The sequence below is a fragment of the Rhagoletis pomonella genome, unplaced genomic scaffold, assembly GCF_013731165.1.
Source record: "Rhagoletis pomonella isolate Grant_MI unplaced genomic scaffold, Rhpom_1.0 Rhpom_scaffold_00001, whole genome shotgun sequence".
Taxonomy (NCBI): domain Eukaryota; kingdom Metazoa; phylum Arthropoda; class Insecta; order Diptera; family Tephritidae; genus Rhagoletis; species Rhagoletis pomonella.
In genome coordinates, this window is record NW_023458555.1 from 33,988,924 (window position 1) to 34,006,946 (window position 18,023).

At 35.2% G+C, this 18,023-nt stretch overlaps 1 protein-coding gene across 6 annotated transcripts in view; it reads left to right on the forward strand.

Annotated features, from left to right (window-relative positions):
* The window catches only part of LOC118743133 (extended synaptotagmin-2-B), a 179,653-nt gene that overhangs the window by 60,965 nt on the left and 100,665 nt on the right, over positions 1 to 18,023 (forward strand). The gene's annotated exons all lie outside the window — the stretch shown is intronic.

Consider the following 18,023-nt stretch of genomic DNA (forward strand, 5'->3'; position numbering starts at 1 on the left):
AAACGGCGTCACGCTTTGATAAGAATCGTCGGTGATTTTATTGTTATGCCTATGGCTTTTGCGAAATTGGAAATCAAATATGTGTACAGATATTAATTCGTATGTCGGTATAGTCAGTAAGAAAATATGTGGACGTTCAGATTTATGCATACAATCAAGCTTTTGCTTGTCTTTAAGAAGTAGTAAAGCATGGAAAATAAAAAGTGTGGTATTTGTATTTTTTCTCGCAGCAACAAAGTCCATGCCTAGTCTGTCTAGTTTCCTCCGTCCCTGGAACTATCGTTACTCAATGCTATTTTTTTCTAATAAATAAAATGCGAAGTACCGGCTTTGTGTTGTCGAAAATATTATATCTCTGTCGTTGTCGCCAAGTTCAACTAACGGAACGCCTATGAAGCGTGCAACTCTGATTGTTTTGGACAACAGGGCGAGGAGCCTGAGTTGAGTGGAGTTTGGTGGGAATGCGAAGAGTAGGTTTGCCAACATTTTCTAAGATATTTAGAGTACTTGAAAAAAAAGATAAAGTTCACTTCAAATATATATCGTCGTTTAAAGTAACTGACTTTTGTATCAAACAAGATATTTGATCAGCGTAAGCTCTTGGTATCAAGCCCTTATCCATTCACACTAAAAATCCGTTCCAGTGAAGAAGCGAAGAATGCGAAATGCTTCGCATGAGACCTCCCCTTATGATGACGACCACGGCAAACGTTTAAAGGACTGGAATGTCCGGACCCTTAATGGGGAAGGTGCCGCTGCCCGGCTGGTTGATGCCCTCGTGAGAACAAAAGCTGACATCATTGCCATCCAAGAAATGTGTTGCCAGGGGCAAGGCAAGCAATGCCTGGGGCCTTGCGACATATACGATAGCTATCATGTAAAAGAGCGTAAATTTGGTATTGGATTTGTGGTGGGAGAGAGACTCCATCGCCGAGTACTTTCGTTCACCCCGGTGGACGAGCGTTTTGCCATAATCCGCCCCGACGGAAGAGAAGGATGAGGTATCCAAGGATCTCTCCTATGAACTGCCCCGCGACGATATCATCGCATAATCGTGCTTGGCGACTTCAATGCCAGAGCGTACTCCTATAAGAACAACAATGGCGACCTAGTTACCGATGTTCAGAACGTACTTAGATTATGGAGGGAACACTTTTCCACCTTACTGAACGGTAGCAGAACGGAAAGTTGTAGCGAAGAAGAACCCGAGCCCCCAGTCGATGGTTACGACGACAAGGCGAAGTATCTCCTATCATCAAACAAACAGTCAGCACACTCGCGCCTTGGCACCCACGTCACTATTGACAATTATAATTTCGAGAAAGTAGAGAAATTCGTTAACTTGGGAACCAGCATTAACGCCGATAATAATGCCATGCCTCTCTCGACGTACGAAAATCCCACTCTATAAGTCACTCATCATGTCCGTGCTGGTATATGTCGCAGAAGCATGGACAATGCCAACATCCGATGAGGCGGCTCTTTGAGTATTCGAGAGAAAGATTTTGCGGAAGATTTACGGGCCTTTACGCGTTGGCGATGGCGAGTACCGCAGACGATGGAACGATGAGCTTTACAACGACATGGACATGGTGCAGCGAATTAAAATTCAGGGGCTCCGCTGGCATGACCATGTCTTTCGAATGGATACCAACGCTCAACTCGGAATCCGCTGGTGGTAGCAGAGGAAGAGGGAGGCCCTTACTGAGATGGAAAGACCAGGTGGAGAGAGACTTGGCTTCCCTTGGTATTTCCAATTGGCGTCAGTTGGCGTCAGAAAAGAAACGACTGGTGTCGCTTAAGCGGTTACAGCGCCAAATAAGAAGAAGAAGCACTTGAAATGAAATGGCCTTAGTATTTATTATACTATATTTTAAAACACTTTTATCAGAAGTCGACTTGAGTGGTCAATAAAATACGCTACCAAAAGCCAAAGTCAATCGCATTCATGGCATAATTCAATACACGGCTCACATATACACATATATACATTTGAACAATTACAAAAGGGATTGACTCCTGTCGCTAACTCTGGCAACCTTTTTTATTTTCGTGGCGACTCACACTGGTCCCAAATCAAGAAATTATGGAATTAGGGTCAAAATTCAACGAATCGATCTGATTTTTTTTCTGTGGACAGCTTACGTAATTATAAATGACTTCTATTATTAGCAATTTTGTAAAATATGGCCTACTTTTTAAGAAAAAAATTATTATTTTTTTTGTTGTATGGAGAAAAACCCATTTTTAGAATTTTAAAGCGCACTTACCACGGATCCGAAATGCGGCTTATTGCACATTGTAGAGGGTATTACTGTCCACAATTTCTCTGTAGACACCTATTATATAAGTCTGCGACCCTAAAAAATACAGACACTTAAAAAAATTTTTAACACCAATATTAAAATTAAAGGCATTATAGGGTTGATTACAGTTAATAACACAATAAACTATAAATTAAGACTAGTTTTGGATCTGAATCCGTTTTACTTTGTATACGAATATTTCTCGTGGAGATTTTGAAATTTTTTAACCGTTTAAGTTTCTTCCGTCAGACACATATGTATGCATATTAAAATACAGGTAGTTTATATGTAAGTCGGTGTAAGATAAAATACACTAAGTATAATATATTCTATGGCCTCCAAATAGTTACACAGAAAAAAAAATTACCAATCGAGAATTGGTTTCACAATGTTCTTGAAAAGGCGAGCAAATACCCTTTTTGCCTGAAGTTTAAGAGTAAATATGTTGAGATCTTGTAAAATCTCTCTACCTACCCTTTGTTTATTTATCACCAATAATCGCTTAGTACATGCTAAAGGCATATTAAGGACAACATACAATACAGTGGTTTGAAGGCGTCGCAGGTAGAATAAGTTCCTAGTAGTTAACTAGCATTCTAACGAAAAGGAAAAAATAAAGACGTTCGCGGAAGATTGGCCGAATACAAACCAACGAAAATATCGTGCACAACTTTTTGATAAGTTCAGATCGCTATATAACGCACATAAAACCAAAATTTAGTAAAGTGAATAGTCAAGAGATGTTTCCAGAAGCAGTGGAAATGCTCAAAGAAGACCAATTTCCATACGACCTGCATGAAATCGAAAATGAATCTCTACCAGATCCAGTTGCATAGCTAGTCTAAATTTATAGTTTGTTGTGTTCTCAGTTGTAATTAACTCGGTCAAAGACTCTCTAATGCCTTTAATTTTGCTATTGCTGTTAAAATTGTTATTAAGTTCCTGTATCTTTTCAAGTCGCAGCCTTATCTTTTTTTCTTAAAAAGTAGGCAATATTTTACAAAATTGCTTATAATAAAAGTCCACAGAAAAAAATGAGCTCGATTCTTGGAGTCTCGGCCCAAATTTAATATTTTCTTGATTTGGGACTAGTGTGGCGATACTTTATATCAGTAAGAATGTCGTTCCATGCTTGCATATACCTTTGAAGGTTTCGAAGATCTGGAAAGGTTTATTTTTTTCCTTTTAGTTAGAATGCTAGTAGTTAGCAAACTTTTCCTACTCCTAGAACTTCAGGCAAAAAGGTTATTTGCAAACAAAAGCATTTGCTCGCCTTTTCAAGGAAATTGTGAAACCAAGGCTCGACTGGTATTTTTTTTTATTCTGTGTAACTATTTGAAGGCCATAGAATATATTATACTTAGTGTATTTTATCTTACACCGACTTACATATAAACTACCTATATTTTAATATGCATACATATGGGCATTCCCATGGTGTCGCACGTGACAGTCGTACGATTTCAATGTGATACAAAAAAGGAATACCATTTGTTTTCTTTAACCTTTTTGGGCCATTGTATAGCACGTAATTAGCTCTATATTTAACCGAAAAATTAAATCAATCGAACTGCTTGGTCCTGAAATATAAGCATTTAAAGAGAGGTTCGTTACGTGACAAAAAATGGAAGTTGATTTTTTCTTTTCTTACAAAATCGCAAAACTCTGCGAATTGTGGATGGCTATTTTCATGAAACTTATTTTAATATGATTTGGAGCAATTCTAGTTGTTTTTAGAGTTTTTTGAATTAATGCGAATTGTTTCAATTCTCATTTACAACCCCAAGTGTGAAACGTGACGTGACGGTTCGTCACGTGACATAAATTTCCATCGTTATATTTTTGTTAATATTGCTTTTAAATGAATTTTCAACGCAAATAAAACATGTATTTTATGTAGAATATACTTTATATTTTGACTTTAGCGCCAATTCAGGGTCAATTTATTAGAAATCTATGATTTATTATGTTTCAAATACATACGCCAAATTCGAACCAAATCGGACCATGAATACGGTTTTTCGAAATATCTCGACCTTGGCTTGGCCTTGGATTTGGTTCGAATTTGGCGAATGTATTTGAAACATAATAAATCATAGATTTCTAATAAATTGACCCTGAATTGGCGCTAAAGTCAAAATATAAAGTATATTCTACATAAAATACATGTTTTATTTGCGTTGAAAATATACAAAGTTTAAAATCTGAATTTATATGGTGTTTGTTGTATAGCCAGCTAGGCTTTTATAAAAAAACAATAAACATTAAATAAACAAAAGACAAATAGCCAAAACTGGTCAAAATATCGCACTCCTATTATTTTGTGGACAACTGTAGGAAGACCATTTTATGCAAACATGATTCTACTTACATAGCCAGTATATATTTTAAAAAGCAGACAAATCGGCCCGTAAATACGTTAGATATAAAACTTTTATTTTTTTTGTCGTGGTGGACCTTCCGCTGGAAACACCCATATGCGTCTGACGGAAGAAACTTAAGCGGTTAAAAAATTTCAAAATCTCCACGAGAAATATTCGTGTACAAAGTAAAACGAATCTTCACCGGATTCAGATCCAAAGATAGTCTAAATTTATAGTTTATTGTGTTATTAACTGTAATCAACCCTATAATGCCTTTAATTTTAATATTGGTGTTAAAAATTTTTTTAAGTGTCTGTATTTTTTAGGGTCGCAGACTTATATAAATGGTGTCTACAGAGAAATTGTGGACAGTAATACCCTCTACAATGTGCCATAAGCCGCATTACGGATCCGTGGTAAATGCGCTTTAAAATTCTAAATATGGGTTTTTCTCCATATAACAAAAAAAAAATAATAATTTTTTTCTTAAAAAGTAGGCCATATTTTACAAAATTGCTGATAATAAAAGTTATTTATAATTGCGTAAGCTGTCCACAGAAAAAAAATCAGATCGATTCGTTGAATTTTGACCCTAATTCCATAATATCTCCATTTGGGACCAGTGTGCGACATGGCGTATACGTAATCTACAATAGAAATTCAAGTAAACATAAATCCATCCATATATATTTATAGTACATACATATGCTGTAGGACGTATGTTTGTATTTTACAAATCCAATATAACAGTCAGTTAGAGACCATGAATATCATACGTACATATGTAAATATCAAGTATGGGCAGGTGTTATTATAAAAAAAAATTACAAGTGTGAGTGGCAGTAGAATAATAAAAATTTGCAAACTTCCAAAAAAGGTGTGAGAATGCCAGTGAAAATATATTTCTGAGCCAGGCAAACTGTGCTCTTTCATGTTCATGCCGTTATAGTTCATATGTGTAGCACTCAATTGGTACTCGTCACTGGCCTGTGAACTTCGCAGTTGAGCTGCAGTGCAGTGGGCAAAGTGCAGTGAAATAAGAAAATAGGCTGACGGTAACCAAAAGTAGGTGAAGTGAAATGGGATTGAATGAGTGTAAATTTAAGTTTGGAAAAGTGAGTTATGCATGTAAATATGTATGAACAAACGCATGTAGTTATGATAGAGGAAATTGTAAAATGTTGATCGGTAAAGTTTGGAATGATAAGTCAAGACTATGTATGACCATTAAAAGGGGTGACTTGCTGATTGAGGTTGAGTGGTTTATTGAGTTGAAGTTGAGTTTTATTGGAATTTGAAGCTGCTTCATTAAGGACTCGTTTTTACACTGGTAAAGAGGGATAAACAAAAGAAAATTTTATTTTGATAACACACTCTTGAGGACCAGGCACTTGTGAAAGCTTCGGAAAACTTGGCAATCATAGTCACCACAATAAGGTACATGGGCAACCTATATTTAATGCTGTAAGGCTGCATACTCTGACAAAGTAAAATATCAGAAAATTACGCTCGATAAACACTTAGTATGAGTTGTCATCTGGAAAAAACTTACTGGAATAAGATAAGTCACGTCAGCCCTTCAACTTGATAGATTGGCTTTACCGCTTGATTGTGCGTCCGTTGTTGGTCATCCTCAAAGCCCTTTATTATTGAGTGTGTAAACTTCGAACGCAAACGCAATGATTTATTTTTTATAAATACTCAATAAATACATGAAAATCAAGGTTAATTTACAAATTTAACACTAGACTTGAAACTTTCCTAAAGACTTACAAAAGTTGGAAGAATATTCCGATAAAATCGTGAACAAATTCCAAAAGGTCCCAAAAAAGTATCGAAAAAATTCAAATAATCTCGAACAGTTTGGAAAAGTATCGAAATTAAAAATAATTCTCGAAAAATGTCTGCATATTCTTAGAAAGCCCAGAGAAAAGTTTCTAAAAAACCAAAATTTCCAAAATACTAAGAAAAACTTCTAAAGAATCCGAAGGAAATCCCATTAAATCCTAAAAGTTTCTGAAAAATTTTAGAAAGATTTGAAAAAATCCAAGAAAGCCTCGATAAACTCTCGTAAGAAACCTATAAAAACCCGAATCGCCTCATATTTTGAGTCAATTCCTAAAAGATCGCGGAAAAAAGTTAAAAATCTCAAAAAAATCCAAAAAAATACGAATCACACCGATTTCGAGGTAAATTGGGAAAAAACCGATAAAGCTCAATTTCGAAGTAATCCCAAAAAAAAAATTTAAAGAAATTACGAAAAGCCGGAAAGGAAAGTCATAAAAAACCAGAAAGGCCAACATTTTTTTAAGAGTGCCGGTAGAAACCTCTAAAAAGCCTTGAGAATCACGAATCGCTTCTTTATGGGACAGAGTTTTTTTTAATCGCTTTCAAGTCTTCAAAGTTGCCAGAAAGATCCCGAAAAACCTTAACAACAATAAAAAATCGCAAAAAAGTTCGAGATAAATAAAAAAATTAAAACAATTAAAAAATGGCTGGAAAATTCTCAACTAATAGGGAATTTACATGATTCAACTTTCACAGGCGATTAGTTGAACCAAAAGTTGAACGAAAGTAGGGAGCCGACCAACATCATTGTAAGCGAGTAGTTGAAAGGCTGTTTACACCAGGCGATTGTTGCTTTCAACTAAAAATCGCCTGAAAAATCGCCTCATGTAAATTCCCTATAAGGGTCATAACGCAAAAAATTTCAAATCCCGAAAAAATCTTACAAATACCTCGACAAACATCAAGGTACCGAAAAGTTCAACAAATTGTTAAGAAAATCTCGAGAAAATTGAAAAATAATCAAAATGTTTTAATTTTGGATAGTTAAAAAAATCGCAATGCCGGAAAATTAGAAAAATCGAAAATTTCACGAAAAAATCTGAAAAAAAATTCGAGATAAACCAAAAATAAAATACGAAAAATTAAAAAAGGGTCTCATGGAAAATCTCGAAAAAAGCCTGGACAATTTGCAATCGAAAGTAAATTTTGTAAAAGTCCTATAAAGTGTCAAAATTCAAAATTCCCTAGAAAGTACCGGGAGAGTCTTAAAACATCCAAAATAATGAACTTGTTATTTTTTTAATAATGCCTGAAAATGAAAAAAAATACCAGTGTTTTCTAATCAAGAACTATCAGGCAAAGTTTGGATTTTACTGTTGATTTCAACAAAAAAAAAAAAAAACGAGATAATTGGTGTTTCCTACTCAAAATAAACATCAAAAGTTTCAAAGTCACACAAATTTCATATTTTATAATAGGTTTGTTCCACAAGCTACTCGAAGTCACTTCGAGTTACACATACGCGTTTCACAAGTAAGTTTTTGAGTTTATTTGATATACGCTGACAGTTTGAACTTTGCTCGAGTTTTTCTGCAAGTAGCTTGTGGAACAAACCTATTGAGAGAGACCTGTAGTGACAACTTCGAAAGGGCAGGGCGAGATGTCACTGTTATTTAATATAAAATTCTAAAATTCCAGTTTTATTTAACTGTCTGTTGTAGCGACGATTAGGAGTCGATAAAACCAATGCATTACAACTCCTGTACCTTCGAATCTATTGAAAATAGAAATTCGTCTTGCAAGGTCAACTCGGCATTTATTAATGAAGCAGAAGATATTTTGGACAAAGGCTTACAAAGGGTATGGTAAGGTACTAATTAACTAACTAGCTAATAACCATAAGCAAGCGAGCTCATGGCACTCTCCTAAAATGATGACAACTTCTCAATTTACAAATAAAAATGTAACAAATCCTGCAAACGTTTTTAAAGTCCACAGAATTTCCCTAAAAAAAAGTGAAAGTTTCAATTAGACCAGCAGCAGCCATTATATATACATATACGTATGTAGTTGAGTGAAGCGTCACTGATTTGTTGAATAGCTTAGCCGGCGTTGATGACAACAACAATAATAGCACAATGATGCTGATGTGTTGCTAAGCTGCTGATGCGCCCACTTACAAATTGTGAACTGATACACCACTGCTGGCAGTTACCAGTTGCCTTGGCTGTTGACCTACTTTTATTTGTAGTTGACATGGTTGTATTCTGTATGTAAGTATGTATGTATGCAGGTACGCTTGTGTTTAACACTTGTTGGCCTAGTTTATATTGAATTCGTGTATTCATTCATTCATTCATTCCAAATCATCTGCACTGCACTGTAATGCCCTTTGGCAACTGAATTACCAAATCTACCAAAAATATGTATGTATGAATGTAAGTAAGTACAAGTATTTACAACGAAAAGGTAGTTTCATAACAGATTTTCTAAGAAAATTTTCACAGCGCCAAATTAATTCGAGCAGAAATTTATCGTTGTTGTTGTGTTTGTTGTACGCTTCGAGGGAATTTTTACAAATTGTGTCACTCAACTAAATGCGGAAATTAATGAGCTGCTCATTACAAAAAGACAAGTACCTACTCACACATACATACAAACATATACTTACCATTACACTCGCATAACTGAAGCAGCCACACATTTTACGTTGTAAATGGAAACATGTCGCTTTTAATGAAGGTTCCTCCCTTTCTTAGCACGCTCCCTTTTTGCACTATGTACTATGTACCAACATTAATAGATTGCATTGGTTGCGTAGCTGAGCTGAGCGGTTCGCAGGGGATGCTGTTGGCAACGCTGAGAATGCTGTTGAAAAAGGGTTACAAAATACTGGAAATTAATTACGCAAAATTAAACACTTATTTTGCCACATTAGCAGAAGACTATGAATGGAACCTTTTTCCGACTGAAGAATTTCCCTTTGAATACTGTAGGCTAAAGGCTTGTGAAGAAAAGCTGAAAGGGATAAGTAAAAGCGGAAGGGACGCTAGGGCAACAAACTCTATTGTAGTATAAGGAATTCTTAAAACCAAAAAAAAAGAAAGAAAAATACCACAAAAAAATAACAAATTTCGGTCGTAATGACATTAGCCACATTAAAGGCTTGTTCATACACTGCGGAAAATATTTATGATACTTGATGTTTGCTTTTAACAAAGGCAAAGGTTTTTAGTGCATACGTGGTTTGTGTGTGCTTGAGTAGGTTAGGTTAGATTATGCGCGCAGATCTAAAAGGAATTCATTCCGAGGCCACAATGACCCATTGCGACGCCAAGACGAGGGTTTCGTAGTGCCTATTCCTACATTATACTGATTCTTTAGCGAATCCTAGCACCCCTCCAAGGGGGTTTCTCTAAGCTGCCTAGGCACCCGAAAAAGTTGTCCGCCAGAAAATTGTGAAATGTTTTTGGAGGACAGGACACTCGCAAAGGATTTTTTTATGTAGTATTACGAACTTGGCGGCAATGTAGCCAATGGCACTCTGCCCCATTAGTATTCCTGTGAGAAGCCTAACATTCAGATTTGAGAGCCTTAGTAAACTCTCACTTATTCGTTCATCGAGCCGTGACCAGAATAAATGCGATGCAGCGCAGGTCTACAGATTACTTCACCTGCTGTTGGTGCCTGGTCTGGTCATCTTCTCAACTTCTGAAGAATGGAGGTTTTACGATGCGGAACGTTTCCCCTTAATCCTATCTCAGATTTCTTTCTAATACATACTGGGATTTCCTCTACACCGCTCCTTGGCTTTTAGTGTCCTGCGCATTTTCATGCAATTCGATATTGCAATTCAGAATTGTAGACATCGGTCATAGAATGTCCTCTTGTACTTTCACAAAGTGCTCCTGATCTTTCTTGATCGCTGAATTGGCTAAATGACGATTGGTAACACGGATTCAGTGAAAGTCCGTAGAGTGATGCGCTCTGGTGAAGTCCCTTTGTAGCAGTTTTGAATTCTGTGTGGCTTCTCAGAAAGAAATACAGATATAAATTACTTATGGTATTAACTTTTTCGCACTGCTGAGAAATGCTCGATGAGTTATTATCAAACACAACTCGTATAAAAAAGTGCCTTACTGAGATACAGAGACGAGGATCGAAATCTGGTTGCAAATACCTATGTAAGTGGCGATACAGAAAAGAAAAATCAATCCAATTTATAGGGGGGAAGCGCACGTCATTTCAAGCCGTGTTGGGGCGTAGTCAAATCAATTGCACGAGCACGATAACTGACTTATAAAATATGGTGTTTGTTCGACATGGGAATCGCTTTACTTTATCATCTTCTCGAGGTTCTTTCAAACTGTGACGTAGTTGGTGTATTGCTTAACGCCATTTTACACATCCGCACAAGTTTCGCGGATATACCAAAACATTCAATCGTGCTCGGTCAAAGACTAACGTAAATATGGTGAAAGCGCCAGCCAATCCATTATTATTACCCGTGTAGCAAACAACAAATTTAAGAAGTGTATTTCTAAGTAATAATGAACATTTATCTTAATCTTAATCTCAATACCAATCTGGATCTCAATTTGAATCTCAATCTTAATATTAATGTTAGTCAAATCAATCTCAATTTAAATATTAATCTTAATCTTTATCTTAATCATAGTTTTAATCTTAATCTGAAACCTAGTTTTAATCTTGGCCTTAGGCTTAGCCTTAATCTAATTCTTATTCATAGTCTTAATCTCAATCTTAAGAAGAAGTTTTAATTCAGTCGAGCGTGGGATCCACACAAAACATTTTTTTTGGCACTGTATTGAGAGGTGTTTTCTACATTTCGGCAGCGTTTTTTCCATTTCACGCTTCTCTCCTTACAAGAAATGTTCTTAAGTTCCTTTCGTTTTTTTTCGTATTCAGCAACTTTTTATTATTTTTTAGCAGCATCAAAAATGCTTCAGGACATTTTCTGCTTTCCGGTTTCTCTGTCGCTCTGATTGTTTATTTGCTGCTTCTCCTACTTTTCGCTTCCCTTTGCTACACACACACACTCCCACAACATCCATTCGCTTGTTTGTATGACTTTTATTGTTACTGTTTCCGTTTCCGCCTAATGACCTTTCCACACGCCAACGCTGTCGACAATGATTCCAGCTGTTTTATTAATTTCACTTCTCACAAAACGCTAAGCGCGTATCCTGCTAACTTTCGCTTGCATTTTCATTTTAATTTCTCAGACGACTATGTAACTGTAGGAATGTGCTCGACTGAAGGCTGCTTGCTGAGTACATAAAGTTTCGCATGTGTAAATATATATATGTATGTACATTAGTCTGCATCACCAAAAAAAAAGTTGCGATTTTTCCGCCGGGTATGAAAATACCTCCAAAAATTAAGTTTTTTTTTATAAATAAAAATAGCTGTTTTAAAGATTTTTTTTAAATCAACTCAGATGACAAAACAGTTTAAGCTTAAATAAAAAATTAGCAAAAAAATATTTAAAATTTTTTTTAACGGAATAATGAGACTTTTTATGCTGGAGTTTTTTTATGAATAAAAATAGTTGATTTAAAGAATTTTTTAAAAAAATCACCTCACAGTTTAAGCTTAAAAAACTAGCAAAAAAAATATTTTTAAATTTTTGCTGTTTTTTTCACTTTTTTTCAACGATTGCTTTAAGGAAAACTTGAATGGCTGTGCCAAACCTATACCGATTCAGACTTACTTACTTATTATTGGAAAGGTATTTTCTCGCCCCTTTTATTTCTTTGCAAATAAACTTAAAGTGTGAAAAAGAAAGGAAAGATGAAAGAGCGTCATTCCAAGTTGAATTAAGAAGTGTTAATGTTTGAAAAAAAATGGTACGTAAATTAGTTTATTTTCAAAAAATTAAAAAGATGAACCTTTCCAATGGTACCTTATATGTCTAAATGGTAAAGTTTTGGCTGAGAAATTCAAATTCTTCTTAAACCAATCGTTAAAAAAAAAACCAAACTCAGAATCAAAAATCTCATTATTATGATTCCGTAGAATTTTTATTTTTTTTTAAATATTTTTATGAACATTTTTTAAGCTTAATCTGTATTTTCATGTGAAAACTCCATTTTTGCAGATATTTTCAAATCCGTCGAGCTCACGTAAATCTTAATATTTTTCCGAAATATTTTGGCGCAAGTCTTAAAATATATATTTGATTTTATATTTTCAATGAAAAAACAGTACCGATTTTTTATTTTTTATTGTATGGGGAGTGATGCAGTCTAATGTGCATATTAATGTGTGTGCGCTTACTACTTTTGTTTGCCTGCGTATATTTGTGTGTATGTTTGTATGCTAGAGGATGCTTTCACGCATTTAATGTGAGCATATTAAGTCATTAGCACGCTTTTAAGCAGCTCTCTTCAACACTGCAAGCTGAATGGCTGCCTGGCTAGCCGACAGGATGCGTCGTGCCAAAGGAGAAAAGGCTACGCATCTCATTCAGCTTGGCGTGCAGAGGTCACGCCGCGCCGTCGTTTGTGGATATTTGCAATATTTTGCCATTTTGCTAGCTTCAGCTCGATATGCAGTTGACCAGCTGACCGGCATGAAGGACAATCCATATACGTGTGTAAGTATATACATTAGGGTGGTCCAAAATAAGTGAAGTCGGAATTTTAAAGGCTCTCACCCTCTAGGATGTTTCTATAACCAAAAAAAATTCTCCTATTTTTTTTTTAAATAAAAAATATTTAGAGATCGCTCAAAGCGCTCAAAGTTTTACATGTATTTTACATGGAGGAAATAAACGAATTTTTCGTACAAATGGTATAGAATTCTTGAAAACCAATATTTTTCGTTTGGAAAACATTGTTTCTCTTTAGGAGGCTTCCAATAACAATACTCAATTATCTATTTAACAATTTTTTAACACTAAAGATTTTTTATTTATCCCCCTATTGCATTTTCTGGGGGTTTGGCAGACCTATAAAATACTAGAAAGCCATCACCCGATTCGCTGAGTGTATGAAATTTCTGCGTGCTAAATTATGTTTAATTCATTTCAATAAATCTCAACATACTTAAACTATGTAAAAAACAGGAGATTTTAATTTTGTAACTATTTTCAAAACAAATGTTCTCAAACTAAAACTTCTTGAATATAGTTCTAGGTGGTAACCCTCTTCAAATACCTCAGAAGATTATACATGTTCAAGCTGAACATCTCGGATACTTTAATTTAAGTATAATTAATTTAAATTCGACTTTTAAAATAGGTGGCAACCCTATCCAGAATATTTTCCAACTGAAATCCTATTGGACCTCTTTGGTCTGACATATATATTGTTATACATATTCCAATTATCTAATTCCCTTAGTTCAAGTAGAATTTGGTTTTTCAAACAGGTGGCAACCGTTCTTCATGTAGTTTACAACTTAAACCCTTTTCAAAAACATTTCGAGTGGCACCCATATTGCAGTAACTCATTTAAATTAATTTTATTTTATTTTTTAAGCGGGTGGTAACCTTAGTAAAACACCTAAATGTTCAATCTGAAGGCTTCTTAACAATCATTCGATTGACACCCATATTTTAATTTTTCATATAGCTTGCGAATAATTAATTTAAATTTGACTTTTTAAACGAGTGGCAACACTACACTTTTTTAGGCCTCTTGACATCAATTTATTAATTTAATTCCCTTAATTTAAGATGAAATTTATTTTTTAAACAGGTGTTGAATTAATTCTATATATCTCCATACCAAGTTCCAGTCCTCTATCATCTCTATTTTCTGCGATATGAAATATTCCTTTTGTATGGAACGTGCCACGCCCCCTTGTACAATCGAGACTAGATCCATCCTATATTTTAAGTTGGGCTAAATGACACCAGTGAACAAAATTTCAACATGATTGGTTGAGTAGTTACAGCGTAAAAGCGTAACAAATAAACAAACTCACTTTCGGATTTATAAGAATAATATAGTTACCAAGAAACAATTTTTTAAAATTCTATATCATTCCTATGAGAAGTTGTTTTTTTCCCATATAAAATACATGGCAAATTTTGAGCGCTTTGAGCGACCTCTGAATATTTTTTTTGTTTTCATAATAAAAAATGTGGGTATATTTTTTTTGGTATAGAACAATCCTAGCGGTGAGAGCATAAAAATTCCGAATTTACTTTTTTACATGCATTTTTTGACCACCCTAATATATGTACATGGCTGAAAAAAAGAGTACTAGGCTGAGTAGCCTACATCCGTACATACATTTGTAGGTACTTATGTGTGCATCAGATTTACCATATGCACGCCTGTATGCTTCCCATACAGACTGTTGCCACTTGGCTATACATACTCATATGATGCACACATATGAAGGACAAACATATGACAGGCAGCATTTTATGAAATATTCGCCAGTTTCCAGGTGCTACATAACATGCTTTTCCCTCTTCGCCTCAGCAATCTGTACTTGCTTCCACATTTCCTGATATCTTTCGCCTTACGCCTTTGGCCACGCTTGTCGTGTCGCTAAAGCTACTTGCAACAAATGGCGTCGATCATAAATCAGCGCTTAAATTGACTGCCAGCTGAATTTGCATGTCTGAATATGTTGCCAACTAACACATGCATGGAATTGCATAAAAGTAAAAGAGCGAGTGCACACAGTTGAATATATTTAAATGTTAAAGTTAAGAGTAAAACTCTTCCTTCCGCAAAAAAAGAGCTGAGCAGTCTGAAAATAGTTTATATTAGTTAGTTAATTTCCACTTTACTTGGCTGCCGAATTGCTTAGCTTGTTTTCTACATCATTCCCCGTTAATAACTGGTATTTTTTTAACTTACTGCTAAAATTAGCGTGGCCACCCTAATATACTAAGATCAAACCTTCGCGACCTGTCTCCAACAATTCATCTTTAGCGCTTACATGTCTTCTTTCAGCTCATCAGCCAATATTGATCTTCGTCTGCCCTTTGATTTAAGACTTCTCTTTCGAAAATTTGCAGCTTTGTTTTATCCTTCTACCCATTGTCCATGATTCGGATCCCTAGCAAAAGACAGGTCGGACGACAATTTTAAAAAAATGCCTTCTTGCATTGCCTGTTGAAAAGCTTCGATTTGAAGAGTTTCATTAGAGACGCAAATGTGCTATTGTGGACATGATTCCCCTCGTCGATTGTGGAGCTTATATTTTACCTGAAGAGATGATGAGAAGATTTGTCTTCCAATGTCTGAGAACGTATTTAACAAGGCTGTTCGCATATGCGAATATTTATTAACAGGGATCTTCACATCGAGCTTGATACATCGAGCGGTAACTCAGTGTTCGTTAATTTTTCCACATGTATTTTATTTTATTTGTGTAAAATTATTTTATTATCGTAGTGGCAAGCTTGATAATTTTTCTGGAGGTTGGTAAACCGATCTGCTTAAGTCGATATATATCAAATTATAAATCCTCCCGCTGCCGAAAGCCATAATGCGGTAGCTCAATTAGCGCTTAATAGACTCATTTAAATTTCTATCTAAACTTAATATATGTAAGTACATCGATTTGATACATAGAAACACTTTAAAATTTTTCAACACCTTTTGCCCTTAACAACAAGGCTTGCACCACATTCTCTTGCTCTTCTAATGGCCTTGACTGCATGCCTGCATATTCATAAGCTGTCGTCTAACCGACAAATTGTGTTGCAAGTAATCATGCACTTATGAATTTAAGTTTATACGAATTGAAAGCTACCAGCTATGAACTACAATACTGCCAGCTATGCTATGCTGTACAACTAATGCATGAAGCGTTATACTCGTATCTATGCATAAGTACGCATGTAGTATGTGCTTATACGCTTACAAGTAATCCACTTAATTAGTTCGATTTTAAATGGGCTTTCTACCAAGCTCTGAATTATGATCGCATTACATCGCACTTAAAATGCTGGCTTTAACTATTAGCTGATAGTTAGGCATGGATAAAAAGTACAAACATACATTACAATATTTCTGTCTATTAGTTTTGCATAGGGCCGCCCAATTTTTTTTCATTTCCCACATAGGCAACAACAATACTTGGCCCAAATTTTCACGCCACTTAAGTCGAACTTAATGCATTTCCATGTACACTCGTATCTGATTGGTGGTGTTTGCTTTCAGCATTTGTGCTATGTACATACTTAAAAACGTACTCGAATTCATTACCACTTCTCGACATGTTGTTTTGAGTGCAATACATGTTTTTCAAATGTCGATTGAATATGTGAATACAAGAATGCTAGTATGATAAATTTAGATCCATTTTACTTTTTGTTGAATTTACATAAATAAATGGATTTGTACTCAGCATCACCAAAATCTCAATCGCTTTCAGGGTACATCTAAAAAGTTGTGAATTTTGCAAATGGTTTTAAATTGAATAGCCAGAGCTTTTTGAGCTTTCAAGGCGCTTTCGCATAACGTACTGAGGGATATTCTAAGATCAAAAATCTTTTGTCAGTCACTGAGAGAAGGTACTCGTACTTTAATTTAACAAAACAATCTATGTGGAGTGAAATATTTGTAACTTGCAATTAATTGCAAAGGCTGGGGGATAGTGGAGAAAGTAAATCACACAAAGGGATTTTTAGAGTGTTTGAAAGAACGACTATTTTTGAGAAAATTTCCATACACTGAGTTACGCCAACTTAGCAATTCAAGTACGGCGGCGACTGGAATTTAAGTGTGTTCTGCCCAATCCACAAGAGAGGCAATCCCGCCATTTGCGCCAACTACCACGGGATCAGCCTTCTAAGCATAGGTTACAAGGTCTTATCGATGGTATTGTGTGAAAGACTGAAGCCCACCGTCAGTGAACTGATAGATTAGGTATTCACAATACGCAAAATTTTGGAGGAGACCCTCTAGAAAAGGATCGACACACCATCTATTTGTCGACTTTAAATTTGCTATATCCGCGAACTTAATACGGCGCTGTGTAAAATGACGTTGAGCAATACTACCGGATTCGTTAGAATTCAGAAAGACCTAATATATAATATAAAGAAATAATACGAGCTACTTCTTTGTAAAATTTTGCAGGCAACAAAATTTTGGTGATAAAATTCAAGCATCTTCCGGATTTCAAGCTTACCAATTATTTAGGTGATTCTTTCGACTTTAATGTGATTAAAGTTATTCATCTCTTTTGAAAACGGTAATATTAATTTGACGCACATTTTACGTCATTAGTGACATCGACAATATCCTGCTAGAGGATGATAAAATCTGGTAAAAATGTAAATGCATCCATTACGTAGATATATGTATGTATGTAGAGATTGTGTGTATATATCGCACACCGTCTTCAAAAGAGTCACAATTCAAAATAATACGTTTGTCAGAAAATGCGAAAGGCTATTTCTTAGCACATAATAATCATATGGGCAAGGGCGTTTTAGGTTTTCTTTTTTTAAACAAATTATAACAAACATTTGCTCCAGCTTTTGCTGAAAGGTAAATAAAAGCTCTGCGTACAATTTTAGCGCCCCAACAAGCAAAATAAACTTAAAGAAAGTTTTTTTTAAGTTTTC